The sequence below is a fragment of the Manis javanica genome, chromosome 3 (genome assembly GCF_040802235.1).
Source record: "Manis javanica isolate MJ-LG chromosome 3, MJ_LKY, whole genome shotgun sequence".
Classification (NCBI taxonomy): domain Eukaryota; kingdom Metazoa; phylum Chordata; class Mammalia; order Pholidota; family Manidae; genus Manis; species Manis javanica.
The window spans coordinates 17,889,932-17,913,118 of record NC_133158.1 but is presented as its reverse complement, the minus strand read 5'-3'; the positions used below and the strand labels follow the sequence as shown (position 1 = coordinate 17,913,118).

Sequence of the window (23,187 nt, the reverse complement as noted above, 5' to 3'; positions counted from 1 at the left end):
ACAGCATCACTGTTGGGATTAACTTGGTCTCTAAATCTGTAGTTCCTAGAATCCAGGCGACTAAAGAGAAGCAGAGGTCTCCCAGCACCAGGTCTTCTGCTTCTGAAGAAAAGGATTAACGTTGCCACTTTTGTGGCTGTTTGATGGTCCCCATGAAGTGTGGCCGTGGCTTTCCCATAGCTTTTTCCTAATCTTTCTCTTTCTAGCTGTGTCAGACAAAAGGCACCACCAACAGAGCAGAATGGAGCAGACATACCTTGAGCAATGAAAACCCAGTTTCAGGGTGTTCTCATGCCAACACCTGAGCAGCTTAGGGAATTGTGTTCCCACCCTTGCGGTCTTACCTTCATTCAGGATTCTTTTCATTTGACAAAATTAGCAGGCCAAATGGAAGGTAGGTGATTTTTGAGAAAAATCAAGGGAGCTGCCCACCTTCAGCAGGTACATGTGTTGGACTTGGTGATTAGAGTTTACTCAGCTATAAAATCTCGAGTAATTTGTGTTATCTTTGAATAGTAATTTGTATTCAAGTTGTTTTTTTTTTTTGAAACTTTCAGAGGATCTGATTGATCGATGATTGTGGTACGTGAATGCATTTTTCCATGTGAGGTCGCTCAGTCATACCATTGTCATCAACAAGGTGTAGCCTGTAATTTAGCAATGTAGAGATCTTTCTCTTGTTTTTGGCTGTGCCTGTTACATAGAGGGATGTGTTAAAAGATAAACTGAGGCACGTTACAAATTTTAAGAGTTGACTGAAGCAAAAATTGATGGGAACTGGGCAGCATTCAACCTAGCAGATAGAAAGGAACCCCCCTAAGGAGCTGTATAAAATGAAGACTTCTGGAAGCAGAAAGAAGGAACACGATTTTAAAAAAGAAAAGTAGCTTGGTTGTTGCAGGTTACTTTCCTTCAGGCGGGGGCAGGGGTCTATTGGACGGATTACCTGACTAGCGCTGATCAGGTGGTTCCTGACTGATTGGCTTAAGAGTCCAAGTCTGGGAAAACCGAAACTGTAATTAAGTCTCAGTTTGGTCGGGGTTGGCATAAATGACTCCATTTTGAGCCTATTGTCTTTCTTTCTTTCTTTCTTTCTTTCTTTTTAAAAAATATTTCCCCCCTTTCTGCCTTTTGATCAGACTCTCTTCACCTGAGAGATGTAACCAGTATTTAAGGCATCATCACTACTCCTACCATTCTGGAATTTTCACAGTTGTGTTGCGTTTTCTTTTGCTGAATCTCTCAGTGGTATTCACAGGTCATGACATCAGGCTCATATGCTCTACGTCGGTCACTCTCTTCATTGCTTCTGGCGTGGTAGTCTTAGGGAGATCATTTGCGTGGTGGTCAGGGCTACAGATCTGCATTTAAAGCCCTTGAGAGGATACAGGCCACCAGGGAGACCGCTTATCAGAAACAGGGGAGTTCCCAGACTGCAGAGCACTCTGAAGAGCACCCCAAGACCCAAACTGATCAGAATCAAGTAAGTCAAAGAAAAGATCCCTTTGAAGGAGTCACTTTCTTAAACTAACTGGCTCATGCAGTGATCTCACGTACCTGAGTCTAGCTTCCCCACAAGTATCAATACAAATGCGTTGTCAGTCGCAAGACGAATACCTCCTTGTTCAGCTTTCATTAAGGCCTATCCACCTTTCAAGAACAACTTTGACCCAACAGGCCAGGGCTTATTGTTGGGCAGCTATTGCTTTAGTCGGTTCAAGGGTAGCTGCTTTGTCTTCCCGTGCACTAACAGAGAAAAAAATCAAGTAGCAAAAAGGCAAAAGGAATATAGTTTTCATATTGGAGATGAAGACCTTGATCTATGATCATGGGAAAGCCATCCCCTCATGAGGCCATCTGCTTCTGGGGTGGAAGCTCCCTAATGAATTTTATTTTATTTTTTTTAAACTGAGGTACATATAATAAAATTCATACACCTTAATGTACAGCTCCATGAATTTTGACATATGTATATACTTATGTTATCATCACCCATATCAAGATATCAAATAGTCTCACTAATTATTTTCCCCCTTCACCTAATTCACCCATCCTTTCACATCCTCCTATCCCCCATTGTCCATGGAAGCCCACCAGTCTATTCTCTGTGTTTGTGAGTCTATTTCTGTTTTGTTTGTTTTTGGTGTTGAGTTGTATGCAGGCTTTATGGATGTTGGATATTAGCACCTTATTGGATTATATCACTTGCAAATATCTTCTCTGATTCAATAGGTTACCTTTTCATTTTGCTGATGGAACTTTTTAGTTTGATGCAACACCACTTGTTTATTTTATGTCTTTCCCCTCACCTGGGGAGAAACATCCAGGAAAATAGTCAATATTAATTTTAGATCTCCAGCTTGGAGATTTCTAGGAGACTGGAGGAACCCTTTATAATTGGAAGATGTCCACCCAAAGTTCAAACTCCTGAAACTTGACTGCTGTCTGGATATGGAGGAGGATCTAGTATAGTCCCTTTGAGGGAGGTTCAAGGGCACTCCTCATTCTTAGTGATTCCAAATGAGGAGGGTGAGAGAAAATTGGAAGCATTATAAAATAATACAAAAATTATAATCATCCTTATCAGTTAATTCAATCCCATGTTATTAATTCTTTCCTTTAGTTCTGGAAATTTTTACCCAGTTCAGTTTTATGATCTTAAAATTATCAAAAACCTGTATTCTAGAGTACTTTTCAGAATCCTTTCCATGAATCTTTCTGAAGATGAAGCACTTTTGCAAAAGCATCAGAGCAAAACAATAGCTGTCTGTAAATGATAAAAGGCTTAAAAATGTCCTGGCTAAAGATCTGATGAGAGTTCATTACAATAGAATTGACAAAGAAATTTGGTTACTTCTGTGACACACGTTTTAAGATAACTGGAATTATGACCGATAACTTTATACCAGGACATCAGACTTTGAGGAATTTTTACCCAGTTTCTAGAACACTTACATTAATAATATGTAGCTATACAAATATAAGCTAAGACAGTTTAACATCACTTCTTATTTGATAACGCTTCCCATGTAATTTAACATATCAAAGGAACCTAATTAATTTAATATCTCTCTTTTTGTGAGTCGAAAGAATAAATCTTTTGAGATATTTCAGGGGTTCTCTGGAAAATCCCAAAGTTAGTCCAAGGTCAAAAGACTTCATTTAGAATTTCACTCTGGGAATTTTGTTAAAATGTCAAAAGGGTTGAACATTTGACTAAATAGACTCAAGATCATTATGAAATATTAATTATTTAATAAAGTGGCAATAGAAGATGTTAATGAAAATATAGAAGGTTACATTGTTGTGAACAAAAGTTAGCTCTCTTAATATTGAGAAAACTGCATTTTATAAAGTAATCAAAGTCCTGATAACAACAATATGAAGCCCCATAAATTATTTTAGTAAGACAAAATTTTTGTTTTCTTGGTAGATTACTTAAAACATAAAGAAAAGTCCTTCACAATCTCTTACCAAGAGCAGAACAGTAGTCCAGGAAGACTGTCCTTTTAGCAGATGAAAGAAAATTAAGTTTTAGTTTTACATAAGTGAAGTATTGATAGCATAGCACGCTTTTAAAACCTGTATTGTTTATAATAGTTTTAATTACATATATTAACTAGAATGCTTAACCCTTAGAATCCTTAATCCCTAGTGAAAACTAAGAAGTGAACAGTTGTAAACTGGCAAATTTATAAATGTATTTCATAATTTCTAAAAGTATAACTTCTGAATAGTAAATTTTCCAGTGTTGCACTAAACATGTTTACAAATAGACCCAAATATCTTTAATTCCTCTGTAAGAGGAAGCAAACATGAGATAAACCAGTATTCAGTAATTAATGTTTCATTATTTTATCTTCCTTGGAAATGACCCTGACGTTCAATGAGTATCCATCATTTAACTTATCCTTGTAACTTTAAGGTTTTAAGTAACCAAAATGATTCTGGAAACTATTTTTAAATAGACATACCGTAAAACAGAATTGCTGTTGAAAAGTTCATTTATAAACTTTATCTTACTTATATTTATTTAATTCACTTGTTCTTAACAGTTATGTTTAGAGTAGTCATGAAAATTTCACAGGACATCAGCTAACCATCATCTTAAGCTCTCTTTCTTGCTGGCACATTCTGTAACAGAGGTAACATTAGCTTATTTAACTTTAGTAAATATAGGTAGATGAAAGTATTATATTCAATGCTGATAACTCTGAAGGACATGCCTGTTTTAATTCAGCCAACAAACTTAAACAAGCTTTTATTTACTAAAGATTATCCTAAGTCACATGAGCTTGAAAAACATTGGGTTGTTTCTATATTTCTGAGAGCAAACAGTTGACCTTCATACAACAAGGTCTTGAACTGCCTGGGTCCACTCATATGTGGATTTTTTCCAATAAGTATACTGGAAAATTTTTTGGAGATTTACAACAATTTGAAAAAAAAATTTTTCTCTAGCTTATTTTATTGTAAGACTATAGTACATAGTACATATAACATACAAAATATGTGTTAATTGACTGTTTATGTTATTAGTAAAATGTATGGTCAACAGTAGGCTATTAGTAGTTAGATTTGGGGGAGTCAAAAGTTCTACGTGTATTTTTGACTACATGAAGATTTGGTGCTCATAACCCCTACATTGTTCAAGGCCACTGTACTTGATGTTTACAAATTCTTGTTGTGTTTAAGTCAATTACATAGAGTTCTTTATAAATTAATTTTGGCAGTACCATCCAGAGGTAGAAAAAAATACCATACATTTATAACATAACTAGACATATATAAACATAGGTAGACATAAACAGAGATCTTACAGCTTTTGTTTCTAGTATAGGGGAGAAGGTCTAAAAAAGTTCCTACCAGTCTCTGAATATCAGCTTCCAATTTCTGACCATAGAGTTACTTAAAAAAAAAAAATCCTTTGAAATATCTTTTCAAGTTTCAGCTGGAACAATCAGTAAACATTCCTGGCAGTACTGAACAACCCCTTGGATGCAAGAGTTATCCCCAAAGAATGTACAAAAGATACTACCCTCCTAAGATCCAGAGCATTCCCAAAGGTAACCAATAGAAAGAAAGAGCTAGACAATTCTGTGAGCTAGCCGTAGCTGGTAGGACTGTAACCACAAGTGCAATGCAGCTCACATTTCTGGCTAGCCAAATGTAGCCTCAAATGGGGTACAACCCACATTTCTGTCTGGCCACTTTTGGGAGCCCCAACCTAATAGTTGCCAAGGCAAGTTCTGGAGACAAAAAAAAAAATGAGACAAATGAAGTCAGTGGCCATTCCTGGGAGATAAAGGAGCAACAGCCACTGAGTATTTGAAAACACACTCATGAGTCCCAATTCAAAGATCTAATTCTTACAAATGTTTTTTGCCTGCTACTCTGAATTTAGAAGAGAGGGGACATGGGAAATGTTATCTTCCTTTCTCAATTAGGTGCTGTAGATACATACCTGGGAGAGCTGACTTTGGTAGAAGTTCCAACTCTTTGCTGGCTTCTGCCAGTTTTCCCCAGATTTGTCTGCAGGCCCTGGAGTGAGTTGGGTATCCAGCAGTTCTCATTGTGGTTGCCAGAAACTATAGAAAAGGAAAAATAAATGTTCCTCAACCCTTTATGTTGAGTGCTTCTCTGAGACCCCTGAGAAAAAGATAAACTTTTTCTCTAAGACACCTTGTAAATGGATAAACTTGCCTAGGCTGAAAGTTCTCCATCATAGACACTGTAATCCAAAATTATCTTTAGGAAGGTTAACCTGCTTGTTCAGCCTTAAAACAAAATTATCTCACGGAGGCTGCACAGTGCACTCAGTCCAGCTTACATCAGACCGAGTCCATCCCTGGACCTGGTCTGGTTTTCAGGTTAGACCTAGACTGACTCCAGCTGGGTTTCCAGACCCAGTCCAGAAAAAGAAATGCTCAAATGAAGTTTGAAAGCTCATAATGAAAAAGCTGGAGAGCTAGGGTCCTGCAGGGACTTACCCGCTACCTCTGGAGGCAGTGAGAAAGCAGCAAGCCCAAAGGCCTCAACAGGCACCTGTGTCTGGGTGCTTCCTGCTCCCGGGGGCCCTTGAGGGTCGTCTCAGAACCCACATCTGACGGCAGAGACACTAGAAGATAAACAGCGGCATACTAAGACTTTTAAGAATTCATTTGAACAAAAGTCATTGCCAGTTGGGTAGCACCCAGTCTAACAGAAAGAAGGGAGCTCTGAAGAGATACACAAAATAAAAGACTTCCACAGGCAGAAGGGAGTGAGACCCAGACAGGAAGCTGAATGGTCGTTGCAGATACTTCCCTTGAGGGCATTACGGGGTCTGTTAGACAGGTTACCGGACCGGGGTTGATCAGGTGAGTCTTGATTGGCTGGTTTAAGTTTCGAAGCCTAGGAGAGCTGAAACTTTATAATGTGGCTTCTTAGTCTCAGTTTGGTTGATGTGGGATTTGGCATGAAGGATTCCACTGTGGGCCTGATGCCTCATTCTTTTAACAGATACTATTATTTAACGTATGCCAAGTTACGTTTTCCTTACTGTGTACCCAAAGTGAAGGAAGAAGGAGCGTGGAATTTGATTCTTGGAGCTTACAGTTTGCAGAAAATAGGTGCACTAAACATAAGGGAAACGCAAAAGAAGAAACAAATAAAGGAATGAGGAAGAAAGAAAAAAACATTCATTCATTTATCCATTTGTTTATAAACTTAATTACTGTGAAGGGGTTTATTATGGACAGGGCATCATTTTGGCATTGATGAGCTAAGTTAGTATTTGCTAGAACCCTGAAAGGACTGGCATAGATGGTCCATGCTGTAGGAGGTCAGGGAAGGGAGAGCACCCCAGATGGAGTGCCATGGATGGGGAGGTGGCTCAGTCAATGGGGTGGCCTCTTCTGTTCTGCTTGTGTATACGTGTTTGTTTCTCGGTCAAGGAGGAGGATTTGTGTAATAGAAAAATTCTTTTTCACTTTCCTGCAGCATTTAGTGTCACAGAACTAGACAGGACTGTAGTTATCCCTCTTGCCTCCACTTAACTCAGAAGGAGCACGGGAGTACGTTAACGGGAGCTGCCTTCACCCCCCACTCAGCTAAGCTGCCTCCACAGCAGGGACGCTCCAGTGAACCTCCCGGTGCATGGATGGGATAGGAGCCTCACGGCAAAAAGGCTGGTTTCGTGAGAGGTCAGTTTCCTCTCTAAGGGATTCGTATAGGAGTCCCTAATGCTTTCTGAATTTGCCCCTGGTAGATGAGAATTCTCCTCATGCTTTCGTTCTGATTGTACAAGATACCCATATCATATCTGAGGCAATATTCTTTAACTGCTTGGGTAACCAAAGTAGCTAATCCTTGCATCCACGCTCCTTAACATGATGCTAGTGGTTCCCACCCTCTGGTTTCATGCGAGACTCACCCTCCAAAAATTTGCAGAGGTCCATCACAGACCCACTGATTCAACACCTCAGGGTGTTCAGAATCCCAGGTTAAGAGCATGCCGGGATAGGAATACAGAACATCAGGCTCTGCAAGCTGGAGGGGGTTATGTGTCTGTTGGACGCAGCTGAAGTTGAGGAGGATAGGACAGGCTATGTAAGATACGGGACATGATGTAGATGAAGAACAGAAACCATGCCTAAAACAGGAAGAATGGGGACAGGAAGAGGTGAGTAACTTGTTGAGATAGGAAGTACAAGTGGATTGGGAGAAAAAGAAGAAAGACTTGGGTCTCAAAGGAAGGGAGATAGAGCAAGAATTATAATTGCCCCAGCCCTGGTAGGTACCACACATTTCCCTGGTGTTACAGCTCACATTATGGCCCATGTGAAAGTTGACACATACTTTTCCCCAGCTAAAAGGCCTTTCCCACCCTTCCAGCCCAGCTACCTGGGCGGAGCATCATCCTCAAATACTCAGCATAATTCTCGTCTTATTTACCGAGTCCCCTTACCCCCTTGTGCCGAGGAAGGAGCTGCTGTGCTCTGCTCCCTGTGTGTGTCTCTTTTTTTCAACATTAGCAAATGATCAAATGGCCGGTTCCACGCCGTGCGCCCTGGAAGCACTCAGAGGGCTCCATTCCTTACTTGGGGTAGTGCTGATTTTGAAAACTTTGAAGGGGTCTTAAAATCAACTCATTTGGTCGTTTAAACTGTAATCTATTTGGGTGCAGTGTGTGCACTGTCTGGAACGTGGTGGCTGGGATTCCATGGAATACTTCCCTTCCTGGAGGCAATAGTAGCAAAACAGTGAAAAATATAGGCTGGGGGTTCTGTGAATTAGATCTCATGTTCTTAGCACTTAGGGCAGACCTCTCCTTATCTGTTGGCAGCAGATCCTTGAAAATTCCTTTAATGAACTACCGAACTCCTTCCCAAGAGTGAGGAGCTGGCTGGTGGGTGTGCTGCACCTGGAGATTGATTGACGTGGGTCTGCCATTTTGCCTTTTGGGGACTGTTCTTGGGTTACGCCCTCCTTATCCGAGATTAAAAAATTATCCCAATACCGTCTTCCAGTACTGAGATTAATTGGATGAGAGAGCGGTTGCTTAAATTTCGGAGTTCAGATTGAAACACCTATGTCGCAGAAATATAGGAAGTCAAAGAGAGTATACAAACATTATTGCAAAAGGAGGAAATTGAAGGAAAGTGGTGTATATAGTAAAATAATAATGATATTGGGGAACCTTTACATGCTTACAGTATCCCAGGCCATTCTCTTTCATTTAATCCTTGTAATCTTGTAACAGACTCTCCGGGAGCATTACTAGGATGAGTTCCTTTTTATAGGTGAGGAAACTGAGGCACCTAGAAACCAGTTCTTTACCAAAAGTACAGTCAGAAAATGGTGCAGTTGGGATTGGGACCCATGGCACTTTCTCTCCAGAGCTACGGCCCTAAATTGCCTGGATGCCTTCTGTGATCAGGGACACAATAAGGCCATCACACTGGCATTTCACCTGTACATCTAAGACCCTGCCCGTTGCCAGAAGCGCTTGGGCGTCATTCAGGCCAGGGCTGCTGGGCTACCGTCTGGTGCTCAGTGATATGCCTGAACTAGATGAGGAGAAAGTCTGCCTGTCTGTCTGTCTGTCTGTCTCTTATCAGCAATGGAGATGGGAGGGTGCAAGCTCCTTACTCAAGAGAAAGCAGAGCCCCTTGCTGATTCCCTCGTCTGATCAGCTTCGGTGTGGATACTGACAGCATCAGGGGAAACTTCATATTCATGGGGTCAACGGGGTTGTCCCTGTGGATTCGAGTAAGAAGTAAAGAGGATATCAGAATTGTACCTTTGTATTATTTCAGGTTCCATTTGTGCTGACTAATCGATGACTCTTAGCGATATCCCTTGCTTCCAAGAGAGAAAAGCTGGGCCAGCCTGTTTGTTCTTGGGCTTAGTTCCAGATCCCAACTTGGTGTCCAGCTTAATATGTGGGACAGAAGCCTTCTTTGGGAGTCACTCAAATCCCACCTCTCCCCTCACAAGATGTGAGACAGGCTTTAAGTAATTTCAGCTTTCAGAGCATTAGTTCCAGCATCTGTGTAGTGGGTACAATACCTCCTTCATAGGATTTTGCCAGGATTTATGACCTAGTGAGGATCAAAATAGGGGCTTCTGAGTTGTTTCCAAAATCCATTTTTTCCTTTCATCTGTTCCTTGATTTGCTGTGGACATGATAGTGCCCAAGATACCATGCTCTAAAGTCATGCTTATATTTTTAACCAATACTCCTGGTAGTTTTACATATGACCTTAATCGTAAGCTTAGGAATACCTAGGGATGAGTCCTCTGCTAGTGTAAAATGCAAACCTGATACATAATAGGCAGTCAGTAATGGTAATTGTTACTGTGATTGTCTCTTCCATCTTTATCTTCATTTAGGTGAGGTGTGTGTAGGCCCAGAGAGGGGAAGTTACTTGTCTACAATCACACTATTAATTCATAATAAAGTCACTAACAGAACCCTAGGCCATATTTAGTACTCCTACATCATCTCAGGGTTAAACATACTGCTCGAGGGCACTTTGGACTAGTAAAGGTCTGCCTACCCTCCTTTGTAGGCCTGTTGGGCAAGTCCGGGTGTTTGAAACTCTCTGAGCCTTCAAAGAGTGGCAGGTAGAGACCAAAGATTGTGCAGCTTGACATGTGCTCTATGTTCTGTTCTGAATGGGCACACCCATCCTCAGCCTTCCTCTCCCACCCCTTACCCTCCATAGAAAAGAAGACAAGCCTTTGGGGTTTTATATGGTCACTCTGAAAGGTGGTGTGTGTGCGCGCGTGTAATTGGTGATGATTAAGGAGAGAAAATCTGTAGAGAGTTACAGAGCCCCAGAAAAAGTCTGCTGTGTGGCTGTTTCTATGCCACACAGTGTGGAAGGCAATTATCTTTGGAGGGGATTCCACAGCCCTGCTCGGGCTTCCCCAGTGTAAGATTTATTGTCGACTGGATTGGTGTTCTTTATAAGAGCTTTTATTCGGCATCTAAAGCGCTGTCAAGAGTGCTACTTCCTGAATGCTTTTGAGGTTGCAACTGCTAAGCTTCATTTTCCCATCTTGAAGATATATTTTTGCAACGGTATGCAGGGATTTGTAAGGCCCCGTGCTTCCCATTGACACCGACAGGCATTGCACTGTTAAACCCCTGCCTGCCACTGCGGGAATTTACCCCCTCGTGCCCAGAGCCCTCCTGCAGGCTACACGTGGTCCAGAGCGGGCCTGGGAGAGCACCCAGTGTTTTGTGTGAGTCCTGCCAGCGAATCGATCTCAAAGGTAACAGATTTGTTACTTAAACAAAGGATAAGCAGACGATCTACTTTTGCTGTTTTTTTTTTCTCCCCTTTGTATGGATCTTAGGAATGCCAGAGGAAAAGTGGAGTTGCGAGTCAAGTCAGATCAGTATACTGGATCACGAAACCTTAGGGACCACTGAAAGGGGAGCGGTGGCCCTTTACTGCTCAGAAGGTGTTTTATTGAAAATGCGCTGACATGCTCTGCCCAGAGAGGGAGCAGAAGGGAAGGCAAGATGCCCGCCAGTAATACAGGTCGCTCTCTTAGTCCGGCTGAATTATAGAGTTTGGCAGTCTTGTGCTGTGCTCCAGCGGCAATCGAATAGACGAATGTGCATTTTTACACTCAAAGTGCCGTATTTCACCAGCAGTGCGCCCGCCCCCGCAGCACTCCCCCCCTCCGGTTTTTTAAGTGTCTTAATTTATACGTTCCAGTTAATAGTTCATTAGAAGTCCTTTCCCTCTGCAGCTTTTAGAAGTTGTGAGTAAGCTGGAGTAGTCAAAGTTTCCTCATCCTGGCAGGCTTGCCAGCAGAGGGCAGGCGTAAAGAAGGTTTTGACACGAGGGTGTGTCAACCTAGGGTCACAGGAGGGTGGCTGGCCCCGGAGGGGGACCTGTGAGCATTGTTCAGAGGGCAAGATGGAACACACTCCCTCTGCCTAACTTTGCAGGCCTGCTGTACACACAGGTCTCCGGAAAAGCTGGCTTGACTGAAGAAAGGTAGCCCTTATATGATAGCATCCATTCCTACATAATTATATGCCAAAAAATATTCAAATGTACTTCCATCCCCCAGGAGCCATGCCTCCTCTCCCCTTCAGCGACCCAGTTCTGGCTATGCTTAAAAGTGGGAGTTGGCATGTGGGGGTGCCAGAAATGCTGTCACTCTTTGGAGGAGAAATAAGGACTCATTTGGTGGCGGTGTTAGTGATCCTTAATGCCCTTCCGGAGGTGCGCTCCTGCCCTAAAACATGTACCTCTCTGAGAACTTTGTGCACTCACGTGGAATCTGTTCTAACATCATGGCAGAAGCAGGCCACTGATACATTTTTACACTATATTCGAACAAGGGATTGTAGTTTTATCACAAATGAAACAAACTAAATTGTTCCTGTCAGCTGCAGAGCTGGGACAACTATGTTGCCATTTTTCTTTTCCATATGTAATTTTGTTTACTGGTGATATTTGGTGAGGGCCTTTCCATTCAGAGTGAGGGGCAGGGGTAAATGTTTTCCATAACCTACGTACCCATCATATTCATAAGTCACCTGAATGTTGACATGTCATGCTGTGCATATATAAATTAAGCAGGAACACTGTCATTATAAAATGTTGCATTAAATGCAGATGCTAATAATGGCAATTTGGAGGATGTCATAAGGAGAAATTTAAACTCTTGTGGAATAGCCGGAACTCAAGTCTTTTCTCTTGGCCAAGCGTGAGCAGAAGAAAAACAACATAATTAGCTTCACTGTCAACATAGACACAAGAGCAGCATAAACAATATCAATACAGGACTAACTGCGGTAGCTCCCTGTAGATGGATGAAGTCTTAACTTATATTTTTAAGTAAAAGCACTGCTTAAATCAAGTAGGAATGGCTGCTCATTGGAGACAAATGCCCAGATCTCAGGAATCAGGCATTACCAGTGCAATTTAGTACCTCTAAGTGGCTGCCGCTTCGCCGTACCTTGGAGACGTCAGAAATGCTAAAATAGGCTCACTTCCCTGGGCAGGTCATCCAGCCAGTTACTAAAGCAAGGGGCCTACATTCTGTAGTCCTTCTGTTGTTCTAGCGTGTTCTCTCTAGCAACAGAGTCCACTGGCCAATCTCTAAGTTCTGTCATTTCAGAGCATGTCCTTGGCACCCCCCGAAATTCACTGGGGTAGGGGAAGGAGGTGTAAAATGCCCGCATTGTTTGGAAGAAGATGGGGGATTGGATTAAGGTGTTGGCCTCTCATTGTGCAGTTGATTTTTTGACCCATCTAATTGTTTATCAGTTTTTATTTCACTCACCCTGGCAGATCAACTTTGTGGCAACAGAAATTGCAGTAGTTTCCTCTGAGAACACAGTACCATGACTAACTCTTACCTGAGCTGGTCTCCTGCTCCCCATGTGGATAGAAATCTGTGAGCAGGTGTCCATTCATGTGCCCTATACTAAGCTCTTATTTCCAAGCAGTGTCTGGCAAAACAGTCCCGGTACCTGACTTGGAGCCGGGAACCGTGGGGCCCTGCACCACTGCTGGTGTCTCCTGCACCACCAGGCCGTTCGTCAGCATGTGGGAATAACATCCTGGCCAGCCACTCCTCCTAAGGCATCTTATCTCTTATCCTCAGCTCTGAATGGTCCATAAAACCTTCCACTTTCTTCTGCATTTAAGGTTCAGCAAGACCAAATATCACACATGATTTTAGTCCCAAGTGTGGAATTTGGTATTTAGAGTTTGGTGTGGGATCCTAGTAATTTGTTCTTAAGTATACAGCCAGCTGTACAATGGACTCATTTAGATACTGACAGGTTTCTTAATATGTGGTGATTGAACAAGGGCCACATCTGTTGTGGGTGTTAGGATGTGGGAATCAAAAATATTTTTCGGTACAGTATATAGCATTTTTTTCACACTTCCGTAAATGTTAGTCTCCACCCCCCCACCCCCCAGGTATTCCTTTTTTTAAAAAATCTTGGCCTCTATTCCTATAGCTATTCCGTATCTGCTTGCCCTGTGGCCTGTGGCACTGGGTATGCTTGACTCTTGAAGGAAAAAAACATACTTGGTCTTTCTGAACCTCAGTTTGTTCCTCTGTAAAGTGGGGATTGCAATTTCTGTTCAGGTTCTGACAACTAAATAATAAATTGAGTAACCCAATCTAAAGCCCCCATAATCCAGATTCTTCTAAAGCTCCCACAATACAAATGCTGCTTTTCAAACTTTTTCAGTTTTTTTTGACCTTTCTAAAGTCCTGGTACTCATGGTGGTGAAGAAATAGCATTAGTTAAGTCTCCTACGTCACTGCAAGTTTTAACACACGGAAGAGGGATGCTGAGTGTCCAGAATCCATGAAAATGGTGTGGGCATACATAGGCATATCCAGGTTTATCACCGATGGTACATTTCCTTGCCTAGAAGTAGTTCCTGAGTCGCCATGCCATGTTTAGAGAGAGGGCAGGAAGGCAGGCCTCCAGGTGGCCTCTGAGTTACCTCCCTGAGCCACTTCCCTCCCCACACTGTCACCTCCCCCCTCATCCAAACCTTCAGTCTTTTAAACGCCACCTCCACAAGGGGCCTTCCCAGACCTCTCCTGCTTCCTAGTCATCTCTCCTTCTCTGTGGTCCAGTGGTGCTTAAAGCCACCACTGTGCAATTTCGTCCTTGTGCAATCACCGCCTTACATCACTCTCTAATTATTTTGTGTAAGCCTGTCTCCACAGCTGGGTGATAAGTATATGTTTGTTGTTTGTTTGTTTATTGCTTGTTTTAATGCTCCTGGAGACTATTAGCTGATCAACGCCGACCTGCAAAGGAGCTAGTCCAATTTGTAAAAAGCATGCATAAGTTTTATGGATGCCTCATGAAGAACTTGTCTTTATTAAAAAATGAATTGCTTAATCAAAGTGCACCCCAATTATGCTCACAGACGTTAAATCTCAAAGTAACTGTTAAGAACTTTGAAAAATCACTTGTGTGTTTTGAAATGACCATTTCCACTTTCTCACTGTGCATTGGTTGGAGAGAACTTCCTATATTTTTATTTCCTGTCTTTGGGGCCCTGGCAGCCCCTCCTGAACGAGTGCCTTGTCTCTTTAAGAGACAGAACTCCACTGGTTTAGGGCATATCCTGGCACATTTAAGGCCCCTCTCCCCCAAAAAGAACATTCTTGAATATTCATGAAGGGTGGGGTCACATTTTTTGCGACCTGAAAAATCTCATTAATACATTTTTTATCTGACACCAAAAACACTTTAGGGTGGGAGCAATCTGTGCTGCATCCATTTAACATCCGATCATAAATTGACAATTAACTGGCGCTTTTGACTCCTTTGCAGCCAGATTAATGGGGGGATTGTCTGCTCCCCCCGCTGACCCTATTGCAATGCAGGCATTTACTTGATTGGAAATATTATCAATACGCCTTCTGGTTTGTAGTGACCTGCATTCACACCTCAATTGGAAAAATATTTCCAAGTGAAACTTATGGTGTTACTGGGTTAGGATTTGTGACCCTCTTTTTATTGAAGGAAAATAGGGTAATCACTGATGTCACTACTCCTTTTCCTCGAGTATTTTGAGAAAAGTAATAAAAATGTCAGGAGTTTCAATTGTTTCTTTCTGAAGTGCAGGCCAAGAACTTTTTTTCTAAACGTAAAGACGGCAAATAAAGAGCTGCCGAAACTAACGAAATGAACCTGGCACTTAAGTCTGCCCGTTGAGTCAACCAAGTTTAGCATATTGGTGCCTTTTTCAAAAAAACCAAAGCAAACCACTTCGCATCTTTAAATAGCATTACAGAGCAGTGGCTATTTCTGATAGAGGTCATCTTCAAGTGCTTATTGAGAGGAGCTTTGTTGTCTCTGTGGTTGCATAAATAAGAAAGGAATTTAAAGAATTATTTCTTAGCGAACTTGGGGCAGATGCTTTCTTTAGCAGCTGTCGTTCTAGAGGGGAAGTAGCTTGGTTCGGCGAGGAGGCACGTTTGGTTGTTTATTTCAACCCCCCTGTCGGGCTACTTTTCCTCTGAGCACTCAAGCCCGCCAGGGCGAGTCGGACTCTTGGAAAGAAAAGCGGGTGGAGGGGGGAGGCCAAGGCTCGGTGAAGCCATCGACGTGAAGCGAAAGTTCTCCTGCCAAGGCCGTTTTCGAGGAAAGCGCTTCTCTGCGCCGCCTCGGAGCCCCGCATCCCCTTCCGATTCCCAGCGGTTGCTCGGGGCGGCCGGCTGGGCGTCGGGCGCGCGGGCCCTCCGCCTCTGCCGCCCGGCGTTCTTCCGAGAGGTCAGGACAACTCTTTGTCAGTTTCCACGACGAAGCGAACACGCACCCAGCCCGCAGCCCCGGCCCCGGGGAGAGATGCGCGCCGGGCCCGGCTTCCCGACGTCAGCCGGAGGCAGGTCAAAGGGTTAACCGCAATTAAGTGGAGTTGCTCTGGAGACAAAAGCGGGATCTCAGCAGAGCGTGGTTTCACCTGCCGCGCGGCGGGGCCGGGGCGCGGGCGCGGGGCGCGGGCCGCGGAGCCCATTGTGTGGGGCGCGGCGCCGCGCGGGGTGTTTAGAGGCGGGTTGTGATTGGTGGAGCAGGGCGGGGCGGGTGGGCGCGGCGGCGCGTCTTGTCAGCCCGGAGCCGAGCGCCCCTGCGCGCGTGCAGTCCGCCTGCACGCCGAGGCCGCCGGACCCACGCCCGGCCCGCGCGGGCGCCCCGAGCCGGCTGCGCGCGCCTGGCGGCTACATGGAGAGTGCCAGGTTGGTCCCTCCGATTCATCTCCGCCGCTCCGCCCTGCGTCCCCGGGCGCCGCGGAGCCCGCTTCCTGGGGCCTGGCGGGGGAAGGCAGGAGCGCCCGAGGGGTTCCAAGTTGAGTCTTTTTAAAAAATAATAATAACAGGCGCTGTTTACCAACTTGGGTGGGAGTTGCGCTCCGAACGGTGGAGGCGGGGGAGGCCGCGGAGGGGCGGGAAGCGGGAGGTGCAGGCCTGTGGGTCCTGGAGAGGGAGATTTTTGCCCCCTTGCTCGCTCGCCCTTTTTTTTTTTTTTTTTTTTTTTTAATGTTCCTGGGTGGGGTGTAGCTGAGAGTTGGAGGAAGTCCTGCCTGTGTGTTGCTCTCGCGCTCTCGCTCGCTCGCTCTTTCTCGTTTGCGATTCATTTTCTGCCCGTCTGGCCTTCACGCAGCCACTTTGGTGAAGCCCTCGCCATCACTCCTTTCGGGGAACGTATCTGGGGTGTGATTTATGTCACTTTCAGAGTGTGTGAAACATACACGGAGCCTTAAATCTCAGTGCAACCCGGGTGGATGTTTCGTTGCTTCTGATAGTTTGTTTCTATATCTGTCTAGGCTATTTTCAGCTTAGCTGTTCAAATTCAGGGAGTTCACACACTGTAAAGGGGGGAGGGGGAGAGGAAGGGGGGGGGTAAGAAAGCCCCACCCCGGAACCGGCGGGCGAAGGGACACTCCGGCAGGTTGGGGAGGCTCGCCGGTTCCTTAGGTGGCGAGCGGGGTCTGGGCAGAGCATGCAGCCGACCGAGGCATCGCCAGGCGCTCTCGTCTGAAACGGCTGTGAACGTAGCTAACTTAACTGTCAGAACTGCCTGAACGACGGTCAGTGGAAATGAGACTCCCCCCACCCCCCAAGTGTCGTGATGGGAAGGAGGGAACCTTTAGGAAGTGGGTGGTAAAGTTTTAGAGCAAAGTACATATACTCTTCCTCTTTGGGATTAACTCCTTCCAGGCCTGCCAGGCAGAAGTTAGAATATCTAATAATTTTATATTCTTGTCCACACAGACCAAATGTTCTAATCAAGCCAATTTAAAAATGCAAATCACCTCATTTCCATAGATTCCAGCATTCTGAAAGTGACACATTTGGGGGAAAAATTAAGCCTGATAACAGGAAATGTGAATCATACTATCAATGACTAATCTGCTTAAGAAAAAATAAGTTACATTTATTTTATCATTAGGAAGTCAGTGTTAAGCCATTTCTTTTTTTTTTTCTTTTTAGTTTAAATCAAGTGAAGTTTTTATTTTAGAACCGGCCTTGAGTTGCTCTTTTTGTTCATTTGTTGGTAATAGATTTTCCAAGAGGAATGCGTATGTGCAAAGGTGGTTTGTGTGAAGTGTTCAAGCTAGCACGTCATTGTCAAAAACCTCAAACATGATCACATTAAGATTCTAGTTTAGGATTTGATGTGTTGGTTTTACTGTTGCTGAAAAGAATACAAAGCGTTCTTAAATGTTGAGACTCATCACTAAGTAAACCAAATGGAGACAGAAGCACATTCTCTCCTAATTGATAGCCTTCGCATAAAATGCAGAAAGGTCTACTTCTATTTTACGTGAATCTTTGTAGCTGCCTGACACATTTCAGTGAAAAGTGTGTAAAACTGAAAGCAAAATATAGACTGCCTACCCAGAGACACTGGCTGAATTACTCCAGGATGTGATAGAGCTGAACTGCAAACGGATTGGGCTGACACTTGATAATCAAAGTTGATTTATTGTTCATTAGTACTGCATTAGCCCTTTCAAGACAGTTATTTGTGTAGTGGCCTGTCAAGAGGGAGGCTGCAGGCACCTGTCATTTCTAAGGCATGAGATAAGCAACCAAATATTAAGATGATGCAAATAAAAATACACTGGGCTAGGTAAAGGGCCCCGTGATCATCAATTTTTTCTGAAAGTGATAAGTACCCGCCAATACCAGTCAATAAGAAGAAATCTAAAGGGATTTTCCCCATCCTAAGGACTACTTACAGAATGAAAAGAATGGGTTTTATATTCTATTTGCCCTAAGAACTTTCTTCTCTACACATATGTGCAGTTCATCTGCTAAAAAGTTGGTCAGTTAAGGGAATGAGAAGCATAACATGTCAGTTATTTAATCTGAGTAATTCAAGGGAGTTAGCCTTCCCTCTGTGTTTGTGTTAATGCCTTTAAATAAATATATTTCAGTAAATGAAACTTTCCTAAGCATGGGCTGATTATATGAAAATGTAATGACATCATAGTTAAGCTATGATAATGTTGGATAATAATGTCAAGTGCATTTTCTGCAACGTGTTTCACTCTTGATTTTTTTTTCTTCCCTCCCTGGAAGGGAATGATCTCATGACATATAATAGAAAACAACCTAAGTGTCAAAAGAAAACAAAATTAGTGAACTTTTGTCTGCAGCCATAGAAACGTGATTTAACTCATATTTTTCCAGAGGATGGAATGGAAACATTCTGCAGGAGGATATATGGTGTATTGTCTTTGAATTTTCATTTGACAGGGATTTTAGAGGCTGTGGTCTTAATTAAATCTCAACTAGCTGAAATAATGCATCTGAAGGCATGCAGTGTTGCATAACCTTGCTCAGTTGGTAAACCATAAATCATCAGAAAGCTTAATATAGGAATGGTTGGTCTGCATTTTTTGTTATTGTTTGCAGTTAAATGTACCTTAAAAACAAAGCCCTCGCCGTCACTGCCTTGTATTTATTTGTACGTTGTCAGGAGCAATCACTTCAAAGATAAAAGCCTTTCATGATACTGACCAGTTCTGCAACTTTTCAGCCTACCTGCACACAGTTGCAAGGTACAGTGAAATTAAAATCCAGATTCATTAAAAGCAATGAACTTACAGATTTATCTTGGTGAATGTGGCAAAAGTATGTTTGAGGTGCTATGTTCCTGAGACAATCAGGGGAGAAGATTGCAACCTGCCACTCAGCTTGAACTAAAATCTGAGTAAAATTTGAATTGGCAAAAAGGAAGGTTGGAATAGTTCCTTTTATTATGTTATTCAGATGTAGATGAACAGCACTAAAGAGAATCTTAAAACTCTGCTCATAGTAACTGGGCAGATACAGTACCCAGTTAGAATCCACTTCAGGTAGCTCTTTGTGATGTGTAAGCAGGGGATTAAGCAGCAAAAGTTGAACAGTGAAGGCTAGAGTAAATAAATATATAAATTGTGCCTGTGTGTGTGTTAGATGTGAACATATGAATGCCATGATAAGAACTAGTAATCATTAAATGGCCATTAACTAGTCCAGGTTTTACAAATTCCAGTAGTGCTTATAAATAGGGGGTTATGTACTTTTAATGCCTTTTAAACACATGTTTTTAACGGCTGCGTTTGTGGGTCCATAGGTATGCCCTAGTAGAAGCAGCTCTCTGCATATAGAAATTGAGAACGTTTTTTTGTGATATATTGATATTATGTATCTTTGTACATAATATTTCACATGAGGCTAGGGTTACGTTGCTGATGAGCTGTGGATGGATCTCTTGGGGACAGAGGAGTGTAGCTTTATGTATGTATCTATCCCTGCCTGGCTAGATTTGGGGACTGTCTTAAACTCCCCAAGCTGAATTTGTTTTTGTTTGGTGAAAGGTTTCTTTTCTTGGAAGCAGCATGTATTTCTGGGCATTCATTTCAATCATTTCAAAGTATGCAATACTTCTTTTTCCTCTTCTGCGTGGCATTCAGCATTCAGCTCTATTTTCTTGCATTTTAAAAAGGAAAACTCAGGTACCCCTTGGCTAAACAATCATTTGCAGATTGTGGGGACTTGAATTACCTGGAAAGAGCAAAACTGGGCCTCTGTGTAGGATTGTAATAATCATCTTCTCTTGAGTCCCTCTTCCTACCTGGCAGTTGTTTGAAGAAAAATTAATTTAGATTGAGAAAAATGAATATTGAATACATGGCATTGGACCTCATTTTCAAATCTGCTTAAAAGCAGCTAATCAGCGTAGATGCAAGCTAAATGTTAGGGTGCGCTTATTTAGAATACCTTGGTTATCATATTTTAATTTTTAAGCTTTATCTTGCCCTTAAATCTGAAACATCATTGTTCAAATAACTGAGAACAAGGTAAATCAACAACATCAAAAAGGTCGGCTTCTCTGATTTCTCAAGGGCTTGTTATTTTGTACTTCCCAATTCTATTTGATGTCTTGACAAAACAAGATGACACAGGAGAGAATACATTAAATTTTGATTTTTTTCATCTAACCTGTTACAGTTGTGGCAGCTTAATTTTTTTTTTTTTACCTTTTCCGGAGATGGTTTTTTGTACCATTACTCTAATTGTCACCCCACTTCATGAGGCGGATCCTCACGGGCTTCCCATGGCCTTGCTTTTACTAGGCATTTTTTAACATATTTTGACCTTTAGCATGTAGGGGGCTGTTGGTTAGACTTTGTCTTCATTAGAAATAAATCAGTGAATGGTGAGATTGTCAAAGAAGCAACTGATGTTTCCTCATTAGAATCTAATTTGTGTCCCTTAGCTTAACTGTGATGTATAAGGTGGCAGTGTTGGAAATAGGTATGAGAAACTGCACAATTTGAGAAACTTAAAGTTGTCATCGTAAAAAAAAGTGATTGCACCTGAGTGAGGCCTTACAAAACTTTGGGATAATCTAATTTTGGCCTACTTGGATGTTTAAATCCAACTGCAGTCCTTTCTCTCCATGTCAATAATAGGGGGAAAAAACAGACATTTGTAGTTATGCTCCCTGTGATATTTGCTAGGCTGAGAGCAGACCTATACATTTAATTCTTAGTTGTAGAAAAATGTTTCATTTGCAAAAGATAAACATTTTATTTTTCTTCATTGAACATTATATCCATTGACCTACAATTGTACCTACAAGTTAACTTTCTTTATTCTAATCATGTATGTGTTTCAAATAGGGTTGATACAGTTGCCGTCTCTTTCACTATTTTTGGATAATGTTTCCATTTAAAGAGAATTTACAAGCCAAGGCCTCTTCCCTTTATGCTCAACAGCTAAAAAGCGTCTGTGGATAGAATCTTTTCTGACAGCCCCTCTTGGAATGGTCCACCACCACCCCCTCCTATTTGCAGCACTTAGAAATGATTTTTGTTGTTGTTTTTAATATAAAATGTCACAGCAGGTTTGACTCACATGCACGAAATTGTTTCCCAAGCCTCCTACAGAAGAAGGAGATTGAGGAAGGAAAGAGGAGGCATTTCTCTTGATTTAAATAATAATAATAACAATAATAGTTGCTAGGTTGAAAAGATTAGTGCTTACTGGATGATTATTTTCATGTGTAGCTTCCATTGTTTCCTGTATTTAACAAATGCTAAAGGAGAAGCCATTTAATTTATGTAAACTTTACATTTTTATGCAAATGAAGCTAATATTTATTAGAGCTAAAACAATTATGCTGGCACTTAGTGGAGTAACCTTGTATATGCACGGAAACGTTACAGGAGAGCAGTTAAGTTCCACTAATGCCTCTGCTGTAAACAAATATGAATTTATGCCACTTTTTAAAATTGAAAGACAAAAGAAGAGCTTCGAGTGCTCTGCTAGAGATTGCTTATTAGGGCTGATAACCTGAAATAACTCCTGATTGGCAGGCAAGTCTTGGCCATACAATTCTTCCTGAAAGAAAGATAGCCTTTCTTGATAGAATGTAATAAACAATATGATAAAAAATGAAATGCTAATTGCATTTTAAAGAGGTCTTTTTTTTTCCCTCAAATTTTAATAGGTGGTTGTATTGTTACTGAGAGAACAGTTATGCTAATGACTGACTACTTAGATAATTTTGCATTAATATAATAACCATTACCTGCCTTAATGCTTTGTACAGTATTGTGGCAAAATAGCTAAGCCTTAAAGAGTTATACAAAAAGCAGAATTCCATAATGAAACAGAATTATACTTTCCACCTGAATAGCAGGCTTTTTTTTTTTAAGACTGAAATATTATGTCAGAAATGTATTTTCTTTCCCTATGATCCAGCTCCCTTGCATAGAGAGAGAGTGTGTGTGTGTGTCTGTGTGTTTCTTTGTAAATACCAGGGGGAAATAGATAGAAGCTTCCTAACTTTTATGTTTGCCAATAATATCAGTTGTATCCTTTGGCTTATTAATTATGAAAACTGTTGTCTTTCTTAGGGGCTGCCAAGTGTTATGTTTCTTTCCTTTCACATAGGCTAGCTTCACATGAAATTTGGCATAATTGTTTTTTTTTTTTTCCTTTTTCCTCTTTATTTATGAAACCATTTTCTTTGGTTTTGTTTTGATATTCTGGAGCCTTGTCATGTAATTTGTTTTGCTCTTACTGTTTACTGAAGCAGGTGACACTGCCTAACCTGGTCAGTTATCACCCAGACACAGCCGGAAGTGTAGAAGAAACTCCAGTTTCCTGGGACACACACGTGGGGAGTAAACAGAGATTTAGAAATAGTCTGTCAATTATTAATCCAGATTCATTTAAATAAAAGAATATTTACCATTTTCTATCTTCTCATTTTTATTATCTGTACACATAGCAATTACAAGAAGACACTGATGTACAAAATGTACAAAATTTCTTTATACTGGGCAGTAATTACCTGGAATTAATGTGAGTGTGAGCTGAAGGGGGAAAAATGATAACGTGTTATTTTCAGTATTTCTACTGCGGCCTCTCCCCTCCCACCCCGTGCCTCCAATTGTCTCCTAAATTAGAAGCAAGTATTGTTTCTGTGGGGGGATTTTATTTGCTTGTTTATTTTCTTCATATTTTTCCCCCCTACCTTTCTGTGGTGGGAGTAAAAGAAAATAATAAGGCATATTATTTTAATAGTCTTCTAGCATGCAGATGATAGAAAGTCAATTTGAAGGAAAAGAAAACGGTGTCAGGCACAATTTACAGAGCATTGCATGGGCTTTAACAGCACTTGTT

General features: G+C 41.9%; 1 protein-coding gene across 17 annotated transcripts in view; it reads left to right on the top strand.

Annotated features, from left to right (window-relative positions):
• FOXP1 (forkhead box P1) overlaps positions 1–23,187 on the top strand; it is a 624,795-nt gene that overhangs the window by 508,899 nt on the left and 92,709 nt on the right. Inside the window, exon 1 of one of the 17 annotated variants that reach the window (XM_037019207.2) lies at positions 15,447–15,772. The exons of 14 other annotated variants lie outside the window; for them this stretch is intronic. The gene's annotated coding sequence lies outside the window, so the exon portion shown is untranslated. Of the gene's footprint in view, positions 1–15,446; positions 15,885–16,083; positions 16,237–23,187 lie in introns of those variants that run through there. 2 more of the 17 variants (XM_037019206.2, XM_017652406.3) reach the window with 2 other exon arrangements.